At 42.5% G+C, this 19,665-nt stretch overlaps 1 protein-coding gene across 5 annotated transcripts in view; it reads right to left on the bottom strand.

The window, feature by feature from the left end:
• KDM2A (lysine demethylase 2A) overlaps nucleotides 1-19,665 on the bottom strand; it is a 79,862-nt gene that overhangs the window by 44,007 nt on the left and 16,190 nt on the right. Inside the window, exon 2 of one of the 5 annotated variants that reach the window (XM_074954554.1) lies at nucleotides 3,354-3,460. The exons of the other annotated variants lie outside the window; for them this stretch is intronic. The gene's annotated coding sequence lies outside the window, so the exon portion shown is untranslated. The remainder of the gene's footprint in view (nucleotides 1-3,353; nucleotides 3,461-19,665) is intronic. 5 annotated transcript variants of the gene reach the window in all.

Below are 19,665 nucleotides of genomic sequence, written 5' to 3'. Positions count from 1 at the left end.
TGTGTTTTCAGAGGGCCTCACATCACCTGACTGGTATTACATTGGAAATGAGCACCCCACCCTCCCAGAAAGGAGGAACAGCTATGTTAGCATGTCAACACGTCATCCCGGTATTATTCTGGGATATCTACCACTGGCTAACTGGTGCACACATTTATTACCCAGTTCCTTTTCCTCAGGGAAAATAACCAGCTATTGTGGTCAGTTCCCTGGATGCAGGCCATGCAACAGCAAGAACAACTAAGCAACCTCTGCCCCCACCACCAGAAAGCATGCAGCTGTAACTCCATATTTGTTTCCCCCCGCTGCCTATAAACTCCCACACTTGAGGCAAGATGGGGGACAGATGGGATTAGAATCTTCACTGGCCCCATGTGTTGACCACACCTCAACTCACAAGGAAGGGATGGGACAGTGGTTCATGTGCAGTGAGGCTAGTGCCCCCAATTTTCACCAAGAACATTAGCTGGGCTTTACAACTCATCAGTATTTTGTCTTGAGATGGGAAACAGAATTTTGTCTTTTGTACATTTAGATTCCAGCATGCCTACTACGTTATTGATTAAAACATGCTTGCATTCTGTATGCCTAGTGTAATCTTCGGCCTTGTTGGCACAAAAAAGTAGTAACAGACAGGGAATAGGGGATACCAGTATAAAGATGCTTCTGAGACCACAGTGCTCTGCAAGCAGGTTTATAGCACTTGGAGCAAAGGAAGTGGGATAGGTGGCAGGTGTTGAGGCTCATCCACTGGCCCTCTCTACAGGTTCAGATCTGACTCTCCACCCCAGCCAAGTGAGCTGGGAAATGAGGGAGTAAAAGCAGTAACTTGCATGGGAAGAGCAAATCCCAGGAGACACAAATCCCCCAGCAGGAGGCACTACCACCTCTGGACATAGAGATGATAATCAGAATAACTAGCTTAGATCCTGGACTCAATTTGCCATTTGATTTGACCTCTTTCCCCATCCTTCACACTCTCTCTGCTGCCAGCTTCACTCTCCCCAGATCCCATGATGCATTATAAAGCCAGATCATAAACACAAAACCAGAACATTTAAAGAAGCTACAACTAACTTGCCAACCATCACCCTGATCACTGTAGGTTGTATCTTTCATCCTTGTCACCCTTCAGTCTTGTCTATTTAGACAATGCTCTTTGGTACAAGGAGAATCTTAAGGCCATAGCCACAGGAGAAAGTTGCACTGGTTTAGCTTAAGGTGCACTTCTTAAACCAATTTAGCTAAAATGATGCAAAAGGATGTGGTTTAAGAGTGGATTACAGTAAAAGCTTTGTTATCCAGCATGGAATGGGTGGTGCAGTAACTCAAAAATTCCGGTTAACTAAAAGGAAGGGAGTTTGGGTGTGGGAGGAGACTCAGGGCTGGGGCGCAGGAAGGGGTGTGGGACACGAGCTCTGGGAGGGAGTTTGGGTGCGGGAGGGGGCTTGGGGTACGGGAGGGGTTTCAGGGTGCCAGATCCGAGCGGCACTCCCCTCAGGCAGCTCCCTGAAAGCAGTGACGTATCTCTGCTGCTCCTAAGGGGAGGCGCAGCCAGGCAGCTCTGCACACTGCCTCCACCCGCAAGCGCCGCCCCCACAACTCCCATTGGTCGCGGTTCCCTGCCAATGGGAGCTGTGGAGCCAGTGCTCAGGGCAGGGCGGGAGCAGCACAAAGAGTCCCTGTGGCCGTTCCTCTGCCTAGGAGCAGCAGGGACATGTCACTTCCACACAGCCATGCAGAATGCCTGCTGGCCCCACACCAACCAGATTTTTAATGGCCCGGTCGGTGGTGCTGACCAGAGCTGCCAGGGTCCCTTTTCGACCGGTCATTCTGGTCAAAAACTGGACACCTGGCAACCCTATTGAAGATCAGAAATGCCGATTTAGAGAGCTTTCTGCTTGGTAAACTGCCAGATAACACTTACTGTACTTTGACTACCTCAACTTGCAAGTAATTTACAAGTTTGATCTAACAGCATCTTCATAAATCACTGATTAATTTATAAAGTATTTTCTACCATCCGGCCAGAGAAATTTACCCACTGATAACACCTCATTAACTGCGCTTCGCTTTCATGAAAGCCAACACATTAGTTTGAACAATAAGGTTGTAGCCACCTTATCAGCAAGACATGCAACAACATGCAAATTATGAATGATGGTTTTAAAAATTACCTAGCTAAATATTCTACAACAATTTTTTTTTGTTCTCAAACTTGTTTGCATAGTTTGTAGATGGTTAAGCGTTCAACTCCAGTGAAAGGTAACGTCAGTCTTAGAAGCCACATTTCAAGAACAGATTGCAAACATGAATAGTATTCTTAATTCAACAAAATTTTGTTTATTTTATTTAAAAAAAACACAGTAAGATAAAGCCAGTTTACATTTAAGGCCATCTTAGGACAAATTAAGACTTTAGGAAGTCTATTTTTATTATATAGTTAGCGGTGTACAAACATGGCCAAATTAGGGTCTCAATACTAACAGTTATAAATGAAGATTTCATATTGAATAATCTTAATGTGGCAGTTTCAGAGCCATATTTTGTACACTAGCCACTGGGAATAGCACTTATTAGCCCCAGTAAGAATACTCTCAGTAGTTCTGCTATTGTTTTTAATAATAATACACCTAAATGTATTTGTAGGACAAGACCAATAGGATAAGTTCCCAACCTCATTGTTGGATTCTTGATCACCTGAAATCTTTAAAAGGCCAGGTATCTTTCTAAGAGATATGCTATACGTCAAACAGAAGCTATGAGCTTAATGCAGATGTTACTGGGTGAGCATCTAAGGCCTATGTTATACAGATCAGACTAGATGATCATAATTGCCCCTTCTGGCCTTAAAGGTTTTTTTTTTTTTGGTCATCCACAGATACCTAACAATTAAACACAGCAATTAAGAGTCCTATTCTATGCAACTTTGGTCCAGGATTTTGAGCTGTAGTGGTACAACATCTGTGGTCTTAAGTTCAAGGCTTGGTAACCAGTAGCATTTCAGGAGGCAAGAAACATTAGTGCCCGTATGCTGATTCAAGAAAGGTTTGCTTCAAGCCTAAATCTTTTGACCACACTACCAGCTAATGTACTTTAGGAAGTTGTGCACCAGTGCAGCTGTACCACAGCTGAAAAAACAGGTATAAAGCTCCTTAGTGAAGATAAGGCCAGAGCTACACTACTGCACAGCAAAGACTTGCTTTTTGCGTAAGTCTTAAAATGTTTAGAAATGCAACTCCCCTGTAAGTGAGAAGCCCTGTGATCCCACCTCCCAGCTGCAGTAAGCCTCCCATCAGGAGGGAATGCTAGGATTTGACAGTAGTCAGAAGAAGCAATAGTGACTGGCTTACCACATTGTGTTCATTGCAAGATGCACACTTGCAGCGTGCCACCTCCTGCAAGATGGGAGTGAAAGAGACCAGCTCCTTTTAACCCCTTGGGATCTGGCTCTTGTCCCCTGGGAGGGTCAAAAAGAGGAAAGCCCCAGATCAAGAAGTGAAGCATTATCCTAGTCTGTAACCGTATCACTGGAAACAAGTTCTGAGACCATACACCCTCCCCACCTCCAATGCACATATGATACATCTCTACAATGGAAGTCTGGATCCTGCCACTGAATCAGGACTGGCACAGCATCTCATTTTCCCTGCCCCCCAAGGATTTCTTTTACAGTTCTGCCCCTACCCCCAGCCTTTGCACAAGCTAAGGGAGGGAATGATTTGCCAGGATTCTTACAAAATTGGGACTTTCCTGAAAAACCAGAATGTTAGTCACTCTACATAGCAGGGGTGAAGCAGGCCAAGGGAAGTATCTATAGTCTGGCAGCCCCACAGAACCAAAACTCAGTCCAGACACTGGAAGTTTCATTTCTGCTCACTTTCTGGGAAACCTGCATAGCTGTAGATTTTAAGGATACTGACTGGGGCACACCCAGCCCAAAACAAAGTGAAAAAATTGAGACAGCTTTATTTGTCGGGCGACCACACTGGAGATCTGGAGTGCTATTTTAAAATAATTCCTAGGTTGAAGAGAAAGTGTGAGGGTGTTAAGGAAGCCTTTCACAGTTATGTTTAAAGGTTCTTTGTGCCAACAGGCAAGTCAGTTAGGCTTGATGTTTTCCCCTTCTTTATGATATTAAAGAAAACCCAAAGGTTCTCTTCTGGTTGTTACATTAGAAATTGAGGTCCTATTTATAGTAGGGAATTCTAGAAATAGCTCCCTGTGGCAGTCACAACAGTTCAGCTGCACCAGTCGAAACGGAGCAAACAATGCTTCAGCGGCTTCTGGTGATTTTACCACTGTGTTGGAATGAACCTGCGTGTGAGAAGGTTTAACTAAGGGTATTTTTGTGTTTGTGGTTTCTCCCTTAATAGACTACAGGGAAGCGGACTACACACAAAGTACTGTCAAATGTCCTATCAGAAAACAGCCTTCCCCCCAGCATTACTTTTTACTTACATGTAACACATAAGGTTACTATAACAATAGTGGACAGTATCTCTTTAAATACAGAGACTGAAGAGACTACCAGTCCCAGCGTGCAATGCTCTATCTGAATAGAAGATGAGCATATCGAAGCATAACAGCATGCTAGGCTCGATAGTCTGTGGACGACACCCACATATAGAACAGGAGGGTGGAGGCAAACTGCTGTGTCAGACTGTGGGCTGCATTGGGCTTGCACTCTGCCCAACTCCAGATACATCACTAGTCCCAGATTACTGAAATGCTCACTTCAAATGCTTTGAAAAGAGATCTCACTTTTGCGATGCAGTTTCTGGTACAAACTGACAGAAACATTAAAAAGGCACAGGGGCATCTGTGTTGGGAGAAACAGGATTCTTGCAAACGAGTCCCAACAGAAGGAAAATCTGGTTGCCATGCCAGAAACAAGAAGGGCGTTTCAGGGCTTCCAAGATGAAGCTATACAAAAGGTAGGTAATAAAATGGACTTGACCTGAGGCATATCAAGTCAGATCATGAGTATTTTGCCTCAAGAGGCCGAGACTGAAATTCAACTTTGGTTGCAAGTGACATGACTGGCTACATAAGTTTAGTTTCTGAAGCAGTCTGCAGCAACAAGCACAGCTATTCAAGACAACTAGCAACCTCTGCTCAAGGACGGCAAAGGATTGGAATAGCAGAGAGCACTGCAGTACAACAGGAGAGCTGCATGTGAGTAAATAAATGGAAATTACTTGTAACGAAGTTCTTTAAGATTTGTGGCCCCATCTGTACTCTATACGTGGGTATGCAAGCGCATCACGTAGCTGAGACCGAAAAAAACTAGCAAATAGCGTCTGTTGGTTCACACCTGTGCCCTGGATCTCCTCGTGCTCAGCACTGAGAGCACAATGGAAGGTGCAGACTGACCACCTCTCCAGGTCCTTCTCTATGGTGAATCCAGTCATGATCTGAACCAGAGGGGAAGGAGGATGGGTAGCAGAATACACACACCTCAAAGAACTTCCAGTTACAGGCACGTAACCTCCATTTCTTCTTTGAGTGCTGGTCCCTCTAGTTATTCCATGTGTGGGTGGCTGGCAAGCAGTACTCAAATAGGAGGAGGGGAGTGCAAGGATGCCAGCCATATAGATGTTTGTAACACTGCCATTCCAAAGGCTGCGTCAGGAGAAGAGGCTTGAACTAAAGTGCAATGCTTAGTGAAAGCATGGATGAAATTCAAGGTTGCTGCTGTACAAATGTCCAGCATAGACACTTCCTGAAGAGTTGCTACTGAGGTCGCCTGTGCTCTAGTGGGATTCTGCAGACTACGTCTAAGATTTCCGAAGTGGTCCACACCTCCATTCAAAATTTTTTTTTAGGGGTCCACAAATGAAAAGAGGTTGAAAACTACTGCTCTAGCGGAAAGGTCCCTCACCTGGTCCAAGGGAGGGAGATGACCCAACTGATAGCAAAGGAACATACGGTCAGAAACCAACTTAGTCTCTGAGCAGATATCACTTGTCCCACTGCTCGCTCTCCCATAGCAACAAAAAAGCCAGATGATTTTCTAAACAGTTTTGTTCTCTGCAGGTAGAATGCGAATGCTCACCTGACGCCGAGAGAATGAAATCTCTTCTCCTTACTTGAGGCATGAGGCTTCAGGGAAGATACCAGTGAGCTGACTGGTTTATGTGGAATTCGGAAGTTACCTTCAAGATGAATTTCAGTTGGAGGCAAATGGATTCCTTCTCTTTATGAAATGCAGTGTATGTCGGGTCAGCCACGAGGGGATCCAGCTCACCCACCCTCCTGGCTGATGTAAATGTTGACCAAGAAGGGGACCTTCAGAGACAGGTGGGACACGGAGCACATGGGCAATGGTTTGAAAGTACAAGATCGAGGTTCCACTATAGCAGTGGCTTCACTACTTGTGGGAAGGCAGTTACACTCTTCAGGAATCTGGTTATTACTGGATGAGTAAAAGTAGAATAACCATCTACTGGAGGAGGGAATACACTAATTGTTGCTAGGTGAAGCTGCAGTGACCTAATAAAAAGATGCAACATCTTGAGAGCGAGGAGGTAGTCTAAAATAGCAGGAATACCTGCTGCCCTTGATAACTGGTTCTGTTGCAACAGGTAAAGAAACACCTCAATTTGACTAGATAACATTTTCTGGCAGAGAGAAAAGGTAGGTGAAGTAATATCTTCTATTGGACCTACTTCTGTTGGTGAAAAAGGAAGGTTTTTGAACTACATAGAGCTCTTCTTCAGATCTGGGAAACCTAAGTACCTTTCTCAGACCTAAAGAATAGCTCCGTGTAGCTCAAAAGCTTTCAGAAAGCTTCAAAAGCAACAGAAGTTGGTCCAACAGAAGATATTACCTCACCCACCATGTCTCCCTAACACCCTAGGACCAACACAGCTACAACATTGCAAACAAAATTTTCTGGTAGTTTTTCCTGCTGTAACTAAAAAGAGTTTGAATGGCCATCGAACACACACACTCTTGATATTAGGATGGGAGTCAGACCTAGCTGTGAGCGAAGAGAGTTTGGGTTGGGATGTCTGATTCCACAGCTCTTGAGTTAGCAAGTCTGATAAGGACAAAATGCGGATGGGTTGACAGGTTGACATTTGTAGAAGGTCTGGAAATCAGCATGGTCTGTGCCAATAGGGTGCACTGAGAATAACTCATTCTTCATGGTGACGAATCATCCATAGAACCTGGGGTTGTAGTGGGATGGAAGGAAAAGCATACTTCAAGTGGCTAGTCCAGTACAGTAGAAGAGCATTGCCCCTGGAGTCCTGATCCCATGCTGCTCTGAAATAATACAAAGTGAACTTCTTGTTCATGAACAGGTCCAAGATGGTGTACTACACTGAGTGAATATATTGTTCAATAATGAATTCTGCAACTCCCACTCATGATCCATGGCAAAATGCCTGATGAGGTTGTCTGCCAACAAGTTCCGAGTGCCTGGGAGGTATGTCAAAGAAATTGAGGTGGCTCTGGATACACCAGTGCCATAAGTTGCTGATCTCTATGTACAGTGGGAGGGATTTTCCCCCTTTGTTTACACAGAAGATGACTGTCACGTAGCCGGATATTATCCGGACATGACAGGATCATGTGAATGGGAGGAATGCATTGTAGGCCTGTCTGACTGCTCTTAGTTTCAGGAGATTGATGTACATCATGGCCTCCAAACGTATCCAAGTACTTTGTGCTGTGTGACTGCCCCTGCAGGTTCCCCAGTCTGTGAAGGATGCATCCGTGATTGTCATATCAGGTGTGGGAACTAGGACAGGGACTCCAATGCCCAAGTGTTCTGGGTTGTCCACCTGGTGAGCGAAGCCTTGACACTGGACAAGGATTGTCATGATGAACGGGTTTCAGAGTAACAGCCGTGTTAGTCTGTATTCGCAAAAAGAACAGGACGACTTGTGGCACCTTAGAGACTAAAAAATTTATTTGAGCATAAGCTTTCGTGGGCTACAGCCCACTTCATCGGATGCATAGAATGGAACATCTAGTAAGAAGATTGTGTATGTATACATATACATATACACACACACACACAGAGAACATGAAAAGGTGGAAGCAGTCATACCAACTGTAAGAGGCTAATTAATTAAAATGAGCTATTATCAGCAGGAGAAACACTTTTGTAGTGATAATCAAGATGGCCCATTTAGACAGTTGATAAGAAGGTGAGAGGATACTTAACATGGGGAAACAGATTCAATATGTGTAATGACCCAGCCACTCCCAGTCTCTATTCAAACCCAGGTTAATGGTATCTTGTTTGCATATTAATTCAAGCTCAGCAGTTTCTCGGTGGAGTCTGTTTTCGAAGCTTTTCTGTTGCAAAATTGCCACCTTTAAGTCTGTTACTGAGTGGCCAGAGAGGTTGAAGTGTTCTCCTACTGGTTTCTGAATGTTATGATTCCTGATGTCAGATTTGTGTCCATTTATTCTTTTGCGTAGAGACTGTCCGGTTTGGCCAATGTACATGGCAGAGGGGCATTGCTGGCACATGATGGCATATATCACATTGGTAGATGTGAAGGTGAACGAGCCCCTGATGGCGTGGCTAATGTGATTAGGTCCTATGATGGTGTCACTTGAATAAATACGTGGACAGAGTTGGCATCGGGCTTTGTTGCAGGGATAGATTCCTGGGTTAGTGTTTCTGCATATTGGCTGACCCAACGTGATTTAGACAGAGTGAACTAAAGTCTAGTCCAGACTAGGATTTAAAAGGTGTGATGTTAGATCGAGTTACCTACTTTGATCTAAAACTATAGTCAAACAAATATAATAAAATTTTACAGGTTGTCAACACACTCAAGTTATACACTTTATACTGGTGTAGTTCAACTGATATAACCCCTAGTGCAGATGCAGTTGTACAACTACAAAGGTGCTTATGTTGGTACAGCTTATTCCCATGAAGAAAGTGGAATAAGTTATATTGACAGAAAGGTACCTTATACTAATGTAACTGCATCCACACCAGGGTGCTGGACCCGTATAACTGTTTTGATAAAAAAGTCACACTCAACTAAAGTAGTCATGCTGCTACAAGAACTGTATTTAGACCATGCTACAGACTATGCTAAAGATATTAAAAAGCCTAAACTCAACCAGTTTTGTATATTCTAGAATACAATTGCTTTGTGTTGACTAGAGTTTTAGGTGTTAATTACACTGAGTTAAGTAACTCCACCACACCTTTAAATCTTAATCTAGACAAGGTCTAAGTGTTTATACCTTATCAAACAGGGTCAACTACAAAGGGCTCAGACTCCATTTACCAGGATAATGAAGCAGAACAAAGTATTTTTCTTCAAGTAGGCAATTTCCCCCACTCCTGTTTTCACACCAATATAGACCCTTCAGGAGCTCTTCCCCACTGGCACAGCCACTTCCCAGGTAGATCACAGAAAAGCCCTCCTGTTTTTACTTTAACTAGTAAGGGATCTAGTTGTTTCAAAATGGTCTGAAGCAATTCACAGAACATTTGAGGGAAATAATTGTTTTTCTTTGACAGACTGGAATTGTACATAGTCCAATTCTACTATTTTGTTAACATAAATAATCTTACAAATCCTGAAATTTACTTTGCCTGTAAATTCTTTGAGGCAGGAACAGTGTGTGTTACGGGTTTGTACAACATCTAGCACAATGGGGTCCTCACCCATGACTGAAACTCCTGATCACTACCACAATACAAACAGCTATTCACTGTCAAGTTACAAGAAGCCTCTCATGCACACAGTAGACAACACCACAGCACTTTCACTTCATTGTCATCTCATGAGTAAGGAAGAGGAAGACACTTAGGTGCATTTGTGGAGGGGGAGCAAGGAAAGAATCTGACTGCTAAGAAAACTATGGTCATTAATTGCAGCGATAATCAGAATTACCTCAAATACAACCTGAATCTTAGTTATTTTTAGGCATCTATCATAGTAATATCTACTGGATGCACTGAATTATTTACAGCAGACTTCTCTCCTAGAGTTTGCAGTATTCCTCCATGCAACTAAACAGTTTGTTATTGTCTTCTCTTCTCCCTCTGGGATTTTTTTCAGCTGATGACAATCTGGGATATTTATTGATCCCCCTCCCCTGGATCAGGTCTGCAGAATGGAATTGTTGCTTAGTCAGCTTCCAACTTGTTCCTGGTAAGCCTGGAAGACTCTGTGCAGTGACCTTTATGCAAAAACTATTTTCACCCTGATACTATTCTGATCCTCACCTGCCTAACCAGATAATTACTATACACTTACATAACTGGACAACAGTTAATAATTGCAAGGCAATTTTAAAAGTAGGAGGGGCAAGAAAAGGCAGGTACACAAGATACTGACGGACCAACACCATAGTTAAACCTCTGCTCTAGCATGCACTTAGTATTAGTTGTACAGACCCTTTTTCAAGAGGAAGGAGGCTGCCCAGATGTTGTTTATTTGCAGGACCAGCCTGCACTGTACACCCTGCACCCCAAACCAAGACATGGCAGTGAATAAGGAGACATCAGGCTGTGACCTGATCTGTTTTTGAATATGCCCCAGCAGATTTCTCCATTTTAAACTGAAGTTTGTGGCCCAGCTGCCTTTGCTGTGGGCATCTGTGTATTGCTTGCCAGCCCCAGGGTGGATTAAAATCAATGATTTTTTAAAAACCAAAAAAAAAAAAAAAAAAAGGATTTAAATTGGATTTTTTTTTTTTTGATAAAATGCTTTGAGGAAAAAACCTAAAGATAAAGATACATTATAGCTCAAAGATATCTCATCATGGAATAGGGATTATAAATTCTAATTCTATAGTATGAGACAATATATTCATTTAATGTTTAAAAAAGTTTTGTAAATGTGTTCCAGTAGTTCATGGATTAGGGACCCAATCTTCTGAGGTTCCAGGGGTTTCTGTATAGATTATTTAGGCTAATCTACCCAATGGGACTCAGTGGTCAGTCTAGAAGATACCATCAGAGATGCTTAGTTTTGCAGTTCTCAAACTGTGGATTTGTATCTCCAGAGATAACATGCTTGTTAACAGCAAAAATGTTTTAAAATAAATATACAGAGAGGTGAGAAACAACAGACCTCAGCCCTATTGTCCCTCTGCAAATCTGTGCACACAGAGTCAATCCCTTACCTCTCTCTGAAAGTGCAAAGTTTCAAAAAGTTCAATGAATAGAAGATTGTTGGGGGCGGAATAGATCTGGACAAGGAGAAGAAGTCTGGAGATAAACGTGAGAAGGGAGGGATAGACAGTAGAAACAAAAGTGAAACTGTTTGCACAGCATATTTCAGAAGTCTTGAGGTCTTTTGAGTGTAGCCTTCATTGATTTGAGATCTACCATACCATCTCTCACCAGAAGGGAAAACGTATAATGGCAGCAGGCGGTAAGAGAGACCCAGTTTGGGAATATTTTAATGAAGTTCCTCAACCTGTGCAAAATGCATGCGTGCAAAATACAAACAGTGCAACAAAGAAATGCAAGGCCTGGTTGCCTCAATGAAACATCTTGAGAAGTGTTCCTTCTCAGGAGGAAGCTGCATTGAAGATGATGAAAGGAACATGTCAGAACATGCAGGATCTTCAGGTTGGTAAACTTTTTTATTTCATACTTCTTTCTTAAGGACTGCCTTCCTTCCTTCTGGACTATTCTTGAATTCTCATGTTTGAGCAAAAAATATACTTGTTACTCTATGGTACTACCATCTTAGATGCAGTTGTGGTAAAAAATAAATAGCTGAAATAGGCAGATCTTCCTTTTATAATTTCACCTTTAAAGTAGTACTGAGTGTCAGTGAATGCAATGAGTAATACTAAATGAGCAATATGGTGGTAATAGTTAAATAACTGCATTGACTTATTTTCTTTAGGAGACTCCATCCTCAACATACAGGATTCTGAAGACTATCCACCTTCAAGATCACCATCGTTTTCTATAGTTTCAGAGTTACCTGCCAATGATAGTATTTCAATCACATCATGTATGTCACATAGCCACAGTTTATAACCTGGAGCAAAAAGAAAAAAAAAATCGGTCATCCAGAAAAAAAAAAAAGATGAGTTTGTGATAAAAACCAGCAGATTACAAAAAGAGGTAATTGATGAAAAAATTGCCCGGTTTATGGAACAAACTCTCCTTTCTGTATGATTGAGAACCCACACTTCATTAACATGGTACAGTCATTAAGACCAGGATACAGTCCACCCAATAGAGCAGATGTCACAGGCAAATTGCTGGATAAAGTGTACGAAAGAGAAATTGAGCAGTGTGCAAAAGGTCTAGAGGGTGAAATTGTTAACCTGAGTCTTGATGGGTGGAGCAATGTCCACAATGATCCTGTTGTATGTGCTTGTGTGACAACAGAAGAAGGGAATCTCTTCCTTACAGAAACAGTTGATACATCAGGAAATGCACACAGCAGAATACTTACAAGAAGTAGCAGTAAAAGCTATAACAAACTAAAAACAATTTCATAATGTCTAGTATGCAGCTTGGTCAGACACAATGCTGCAAATGTATCCAAAATGAGAAGAAATTTAGAAGAGCGTGAAGAGAGTCCCAAGCTAACAACATACGGTTGCAGTGCTCATTTGATGCACCTCCAAGTTGAAGACTTCAGTGTTCCAGAAACAAAGGCTAATGTTGAAATTGCAAAATACTTCCGTAACAACCACTTTGCAGCAGCTGCTCTGAAAAAAGTCCGAGGAACCCACAAGACATACGATGGAACTAAATAGTGAAATGTTCTGAGCACTATATCAAGAACCAGCCTAATCTGATGACAGTTTGTGAACAAAATCGTGAAAAAATAGATGGCACTGTCACAACCAAAGTTCTCACCACTGGGCTTGAGAGAAATGTTGAACACATGCTGAGTACCTTGAAGCCTATTTCTGTAGCCTTGAACAAAATGCAGGGAAACAGCGGTTTTATTACTGACACTCTTGAAATTTGGAAGGAACTGAGTGAGATCATAAAAAGAGAAATATGCAATGACAGAGCTGAATTACAAGCATTAAAAAATGAATGGGACAAGCACTATCTCCAGCTCATTTTCTTGCAGATATTCTCAATACTCAGTACCAGAGTCAAACCTTAACTGCTGAAGAAGAGGAGTTGGCTATGACATGGACATCCAGCAATCATCCCTCCATAATGCCAACTATAATAAACTTCAAAGCGAACGGTGAACCATTCAAGAAATAGATGTTTGCTGATGTTTTAAAGAAAGTCACACCAGTGAACTGGTGGAAGTCACGTAAGCACTTGGATTCAGAGACTGTTGACTTGATAATCTCACTTTTAACAGCAGTAGCTTCTTCTGCCGGTGTAGAAAGAGTATTTTCTTCTTTTGGACTAATTCATTCCAAATTGAGAAACTGTTTGGGACCTGAAAAAGCAGGAAAGCTTGTTTTTCTTTTCCAGATTATGAACAAACAGGAAAATAAAGGTGAAGACGACTGAGTTAGCTGCAGAAGCCAATATTTTAAGTTTCTCATGTTGATTTAATTTTTTTAAAAAAATTTAACTATTTTAGTTAATTTAAAAAAACAAACGTGATTTTAAAAAAAAACTTGGTTTAAATTCAAAAATTCATATGCTTATTTTGTTAAAATATCATATGTTTGCTGTTGAAGAAAAACATTCAGAATACATAATGCTGTTTTAGTTAAATAAAACAAATTAAATGTCTGTCTGGTGATGTTCTCCTCCTAAAACAGCATGGCAAGAAAATCCTCCAAATATTAATGATTAACCTGTTGAATTGGAGATAGTTCACCTCCCAGTGACTTCATAAATATCTGCTTCAATTACCTTTCATAAATGAAATAACCAATCATTCCTTTTCTGATATAGCTGTAAAACTAATCTGAAAAGTTTTCAAAATAAATCACTTTAAAAATGTAGTGTGTACGTTCTAAAAATGAAACCTACATCTCCGAGTTGTGAAGAATATGTATTAAGGTTAGAACAACCAACAAGAATGCACTTTTATGTAGAAATCCATGACTAAATTGAGTCTTCCTGACTAGTGATTTAAATCAAATCCACCCTGGCCAGCCCACTTCTTTGCTTGAGCACAACAGAGCACAGCAGAGACTGGAAGCTCCAAATCTTGAATCAGATAAAACTTTCCTACGCATTCGGTGCTCTGATGTTTGGAGTATTTGACTCCATTGGCAGTCAGAATCCTCACAATTTACTAGGGAGGCCAATTTTTTAATGGGACAAAGATGCATGTTTATGGTACAATGGTGGACAGGCACACTAGAAGCCATTACATAAGAAGGGCAAAGCTAGGGAATTCAGGAACCCCTCATGACATACCCCCTCAATCCAATCTTCTAATCACCTTTCCACACTGAGCAACCCAGCTAAATCCACCCAACCAATAAAATTATGTCCTATTGTCACTCCCCCTCCATGTCTATTGAACTCTCTCCAGCCCCCTGCCTTACATAGATGACTCACTTCTTCACACCACACACCTCTCCAGCAATGGCAAGATTCCTGCTCTCATCACCCACCAAGTTGTCAGTTATTCCAGTTCCCATCCCACAATATTACTCACAACAGGCAGCTTAGGATCCCATGTGCATATTTTTGCATAAGGTGTCCGCAAATCTAAGACACTCTACACGTATAGATTGTAGAAACCACACACCAAAGAGCTCTCAATGACTAGGGAGCAAGAGAACTTCACTGGTTAGGCATGTTGCCTATGGCTGCCACATTACCTTGACATTTAACAGATCTCAGCACCAAGTGAGGATAGCTGTAAAAGTATTTCAGTAATGTTAGCACAATAGTATCTGAGTGTTCTTCATACTAATGAGCACTCATGTAATGACGGGTTGGACTGAAGCCCAACAAAGCAGCTCTCACTGCAGAAGAGCCCAAGCTTGAACCAGTTAGAGGAGGATAAATAATGGCAATTACACATTATTTTCCATTCATCCCAACACTCAGAAGCCAGTGGTCACCTCTTAGATACCTTCTACATGTCCCTTCCCCATTTATTCCTAGAGGTAACATACTCTAAGGAAATGGAAAGCATGGATCGTACTTCTACACAGATAACACAACTCTGCAGCTCTCCCTACTCACGCTGATCCTTCCACCTCCCATCTAATCTCCTTAAGGATGGCATGGCTGAGGCTTATACCTGTCTGCACAATGGAATTCTTCAGACTCTACTTCCTTTGATACCCACATCACCCCTCTGCAGGCTACTTCTGCCTTCCAAGAGTCAGACCCATCTCTAATATGGAAGAGAATTGAAAATCCAGATTTTGAAACAAATTATGAATTGTGTTCTTTTAAATACAAGGTCACATTTAAAAACAGATCAAGCTTGCACAACCCACCTCATGTTTTAGGAATGAAGCCAGTGAACACGACAATGCTTTAGTCGCTTCCTGCCTTATTTGTTGCAATTTCCTCCATGACCTTCCTAAATCTCTGCTTTTGAAACTTCAGGGGGCTCTGCTTTTGAAACTTCAGGGGGCCCAGAATGCTGCCCCCAAGTTCTCTCCATCATAGGAAGCAGCAGCACAACATGCATCTCTCTCACCCGCTTCTCTCCCCCACTTCCCTAGCTTATCTTTTGCTTTCAGTTGAGAACTGCTCTCCTGGTTTGAAACTCTACACAAACTTGTTCCATGAACTTCCCTACTCTCTCCCTTCCCCATACACCCACACAGTCTGCATTTCTCTAATCTTCGTATCTCCTTTCCACAAAAGGAATTTTTCATTCATTTGTGCATACTTTTCTGAACTCTCTCCTTCAAAACTAAACTACATATATACACACACACACACACACACACCACCACACCTCTACATCACACCTCTACCTTCACATGATATTTACAGGTAAACGTGCATGAAAACTAGTAGCTGTTTCTTTGCTCATAAACATCCTCAGCCATGCACACCCCTATTCACCTCTTTTCATTTTCACTTCTCTAACTAAATTTGGATCTTTCTAATGTACTTTGGCATCCATACATCCCCTAAATATTTGTAGATTTAAACTCAAGCCCTCTGAGGAGGCAAAGTAGTATTATCTATAAAAATAGGAAACTGAGGCAGAGATTAAGCAACTTGCTCAAGATTGAAATGCCACAGAATTTTTGTGCAAAAATTAAACCCAGATCTCCCAAGTCTTAGTTAACCTTAACCACAAGACCATTTTTACTCCGTCTCTAACCCTTCCCTCAGCTCCTCCACAATTTACCTCCACCCACTATTCCTTGATCACAATCACCTGCATGCTAGAGCCTAACCAACACTACATCGTGTTGCCAGCTTTGGTGGAGGACAGTATAGTGGTCCAAACACTCTTTATTCTTTCCAGCATTAGTGCTTTCATAGTTTCAGCTCTGCTTTTCCTGAACTCCATTTCTGTTCATCTTCTCCTTCCTTAGCTGTAGGAATAGTTGCACCCAATTCTGCAAGGCATGTGCTACTACGTCTCTTGCTGCAAAAGGGTGTGCGAAGGACCTTACACAGCTGAACTGTGCGTTGTAAGGTTAATAATATCCTGATTCCCCGTGGCAATTTGGCTCAACCAAAACTGCTGGAACCTTGAGGGAATTTATTAATACAGCAGTGTTGTGTTACCTACTGTCCAACTTGAAGGTTTCAAACCTTAGCATAATAAATCATGCAACCCTCCATACAAGTGACCCTAGATACACTCTGCCAACTACTGCATAGATCTGAATGCTGACCTTAATCTGGAGTGCAGCCTGACACTGGGAGAGACAGGTGGCTAATTTTAGTAGCACAACCCATCCTCCAAAGAAGGGTTTCTGGAGAGAAAGCCGTATTAAACTAACCCTGACACTAGCGGGTTTCACGTGAAGAACCCTTGAACTAATCCAGCAGATTTTTTCCCCAAGGTCTAATACTACTACTTATTGCTTTATGCTTTCAAAGCCCTATACAAGCTAACTAGCATTTCATATATTAGGTGTTTATCCAGAATAGGATAGCCTCAAGTACCAGGCTCATGATTTAGCAGGAATCTAGTCAGAACCTGGAGACCTTCCAGGGTTTAAAGTTTCAGGAGGGATTCCTATCACAAGCAGGGCTGGCACAGGTTCAGAGTAAGTGGGGAGGAGAGTGTGTGGTTTGTATGTTTTCTGGGGGATTTATAGTTGATTGTGCCAAGGAGTAGCTAGACAATTCAGTGGGAGGGGCATACAGTCGGGCTCTTCAACACCCACAGGCTGAAGAAGACTTCAGCAGCTGTTTACACAATGTGTACTGATGGGCAACACTGTTTAACTCTAGGACCCATGATGAGTTTGGCCAGGTCAAAGACAGGTTCTTGGCAGCTGCCCCAGACACAGGAATGCTGTTCCCAACAAGGAACGTGGCAGTGCCATCCTCTGCACAAGCTGCTGGTTACATTGTACTTTACACCCTCTTCCATAATGTCGCCCAGTTCCTGATTGGCTTATCACTTCAGAAACAATATTCTGCCTATGGAAATAAGGTCACTCACTAAAACCTGCTCCCTTTACTGTGAAGTTTTTTTTTGCTTTTGCTTACATTTGACAGCTTAAGTTTAAGTGAACCATGAAAGACTGCCCTGGAGATGATGTCCTCTAGTAGCAGGACAGGTAACACAACCTTATTCCATAATACCCCACCAGTATGCCTCAGCCTACCACAGTAGTTTAATATTAATTGGCAGTGCTACCAAACAAGGGCTGAGAAACCAGACTGCCAAACAACGAGTGACAGCATACTGGAGTCGAGACAGAAATTCAGAGCTAGACAAGGACTCACTGAGGCTTTGTCTACAATGGAAGCTGAACAACAATACAGACTAACACGGCTGCTACTCTGAAACAAAAGTTTTGGCATTCAGTGGTGTGAAAAAAAACACACACCCCCCCCAAGCGACAAGAGTTTTGCCGACGAAAAGCGCCAATGTGAACAGTGCTTTGTTGGCAGGCGTCTCACCTACTGACAAAGCTACCGCCGCTGTAGTGGTACAGTCGTGCCGCTACAAGGTGCGTAGTGTAGACAAAGCCTAAGGCTATGAATCATAGAATATCAGGGTTGGAAGGGACCTCAGAAGGTCCTCTAGTCCAACCCCCTGCTCAAAGCAGATCCCCAGATCCCTAAATGGCCCCCTCAAGGATTGAACTCATAACCCTGGGTTTAGCAGGCCAATACTCAAACCACTGAGCTATCCCTCCCCTACGTCTATACTACAGAAAAACAACACCCCCTGACTGACAAAAGTTTTGCCGACAACAGTGCTAGTGTAGATAAAGCCTCAGTCTCTGTGGTGTAAGTTTTGGACATAGTATCCTTCTGACTGCTCAGTGTATGTTAAAGGCGTCGCTTTGATTCAATCTTCTTCATTCTTCTGTAGTAGATGGAACACAATCCATTTCACGCCATCACACCCCAACCAGAAAGAGTCCAAGTAAGCTATAGCATCAGTACTCTTCCCCTCTCCCCGAGTATCCCCAGTATACACACTACCCACTAGACCCAACCAATAGCATGTTGGCTCTTATTCTATACTGGTGACAAAGCACCTTAAGAGTGGACAGACAGACCTCTCCAAATAAACCAGAAGGGAAGTAAAAATATGTAAGCTTAAACTACTCTGCCTGTCCTCTCTCATGACGCCTTGATAATTTTAAGTTGCAATGCTCTCAAATCTCACAAGCTAGACAAGGCTGGACCAGGACAGTATTTGCTGAAAGATGTCAACAGCATGGGAAAATTTGGGTTGCCGTTCCCTCCAAATCAATGCCATCTATTAGACAAGACATCCCAAGGCCCTTACCACTTCTGCTTCAAGGGCCCATCCACGGTGCTTTTTAACTGAAGTAGGGGAACTAACCTCAGTGTCCTTTTCAAATTCAAATTGCATGAATATGGCCAGTTGGAGCCCTTCAGATTCCCCCCCACGTGGAATGAGAATCTCACTCTCATTGCCTTATGCATAGTGTTACCGTGTAGCTGTCATGATCCATCCCAGAAGTAGCTGCATTTTATCTTTAGGTGAAGCATTCAATATACATCCCTTTGTTACTTCACAAGGTATTAAGCAGATTAGTGAGCATTTATAAAGCACTTGGAAACACTCAGGTGAAACATGCTAGAGAAGTTATGGTAGTTAAATACTCAAGCTACACACTTCTCAGCCCTCTCCTCTCCACTTACAGCTGCTAAAACCTTCCAGTGCTAGCTCCTGTACCTGACTCCCAGAAGCACATCCATCAGAAGCTAGCTGCAGGGAGGTAGGATTGCATGACAATAGAGGAAGGTGGGGCATATTGTGATTTATTCTAGTCAACAGTTAAATTCAGCAGCTTCCTGATCTGACGCCTAGGATCTTGTACCTTGCCTCCTCTTCTCCCAAACCCTCAGGAGACTGGCTGTTGAGTAAAAACAGTACAATTTCTCCAGTCTGTACCCTGTCTTTAGGATCAGCAGCAGTAAAAACCACAGGCATTTATCACACAGCAATTAAACACCTATGGCTGGCCCATGTCAGCTGACTCAGGCTCATGGAACTTGGGCTATGGGGCTGTAAAACTGCAGTGTAGATGCTTAGGCTTGAGCCCAAGCCCTGGGATCCCCCTCCCCTCTCACAGGGCCCCGGAGCCAGGACTCAAGCCCAAGCCTAAACTTCTACACTGAAA

Source organism: Natator depressus, chromosome 6 (assembly GCF_965152275.1).
Source record: "Natator depressus isolate rNatDep1 chromosome 6, rNatDep2.hap1, whole genome shotgun sequence".
NCBI lineage: Eukaryota > Metazoa > Chordata > Testudines > Cheloniidae > Natator > Natator depressus.
Note: the sequence above shows the minus strand (reverse complement) of the source record. Positions and strands in the feature narration are given on the sequence as shown.